This window comes from Rhamphochromis sp. 'chilingali', assembly GCF_963969265.1.
Source record: "Rhamphochromis sp. 'chilingali' genome assembly, chromosome: 20".
Classification (NCBI taxonomy): Eukaryota; Metazoa; Chordata; class Actinopteri; order Cichliformes; family Cichlidae; genus Rhamphochromis; species Rhamphochromis sp. 'chilingali'.
This window is the reverse complement of record NC_137947.1, coordinates 20,189,236-20,190,830: the sequence shown is the minus strand read 5'-3', so window position 1 is coordinate 20,190,830 and position 1,595 is coordinate 20,189,236. Positions and strand designations below refer to the sequence as shown.

Genomic DNA, 1,595 nt, shown 5'->3' with positions numbered 1-1,595 from the left:
CTGGAGATAGATAAAGCGTGATCAGCAGATATGTTAAGGAGCTAACCTTTTAATAAGTGTTATTTTCCCACATTTTACACTTTTTTTTCCATAAAAAACTAATATTTGTTACTCAGGATCATTTCTGTATGAAACTGCATGTTAAAAAAAAATCATGATTAAAAACGTAATGTGAAATAAGTAATGCACGATGACGCACTGAGGATGCAAATAAACCAACAGAAACTTAACAACTGATATGCAGTGAACTTACTGAGTAACATCAGCTTAAAAATGTCCAATAATGGTACAAGTGGTACAGGAGCATCATCCTGGGATTAATGTCATGGTACTTTGGGGCTATATAAATATATGCATACAAGTGGTGCCAATGGCTCTACTTATTAAAGAAGCTCCAAGCTTTAACTTGACGAGGCCAAAGGCTGTTTATTTGTCGTTGGTGATCGGGATCTGAAAGGATTTGTTTGACATCATTCACTGGATTGATCGGAGCAAATGGAAAGCCCAAGGAACTGAGTGAAGATCTGAGAAAGAGAACTGTAGATTTCTACAGTTAGAGTTGGAATTGTCTAGTGAAGTCATTTCCAAATAACTGCAGATTATTAAGAGCATCAACATTTATGGATCAGAACTTATTCAGTTGTGTCACCACTTTGCTGAGGCCTGGAAGAAGACCCAAATTAGTCAGGATGTTCAGAAAAAGCCCAGGAACCACCAAGGCTGAATCCCACTGGACCCAGAAGACGTTGACCAAGAAAGAAGCTCCTGTGCAAAAAAAATGGCACCTTCAAGCTCGACTTAAATTTGCCGTTGCCCACACAGGATGCAGAATGGCTCCTTAAGAAACGTTTTATGATCAGACGAGACACAGATTGATCTTATTTGGCCACAGTGACGTGAGGTATCTTTTAAGAAGTGAAGGTGAGGCTTTCAACATCACACTCTGAAGCTGTTTTGCTGCCAGTGGTGCTAGAACATCGAACAAACTGGATAGAATAATGACGGAGGAGGACGACCTCCAGCATTACGCTTCTGGACTGGCCTTCTGAAAACCATGTATACTTTTGTGTGTCTTAGAGAAAATCCAAAATCAATTTAAACTGGAACGTTCTTGTTTTGGCTTTTTTTAAGAGTCATTAAAGATGCACAATGATTCCAACCTGGAAAAATAAATCTTTAAAAGCCCCAAATTACCATGACTTTCATGCTCATGATGAGTGCATGTACACTTCTGACCACAACTCTAAATGATAATGTCAGGGGATCTTATCTGAACTAAAAGGGTCATTCGCCCAAACTACAAACAAACAAACAAACAAACAAACAAAAACCCCATGACAACAACAAAACAGGAGAGATAGGCTGCGTTCACACTGCAGAGCCTTAGTATTCAATATGGATGTAATCAGATCCAGCTTCTTTAAAAAAAAAAAAAAAAAAAAAAAAGTGGCTAAACCTTGTCGGGAATTGTCCAGAATGCAAAAACAACCATTTTTGAGGTGAGTGTGTGATCCATTCAGTTAAATTAATCGGTTGTGTGTGTGAGATTAAAGATTAAATTAAAGATTAAATTAGTGCTGTCAGCGTTAATCTCG

General features: G+C 38.1%; 1 protein-coding gene across 4 annotated transcripts in view; it reads right to left on the bottom strand.

The window, feature by feature from the left end:
* ctbp2a (C-terminal binding protein 2a) overlaps positions 1-1,595 on the bottom strand; it is an 82,405-nt gene that overhangs the window by 1,593 nt on the left and 79,217 nt on the right. The window lies entirely within an intron of this gene.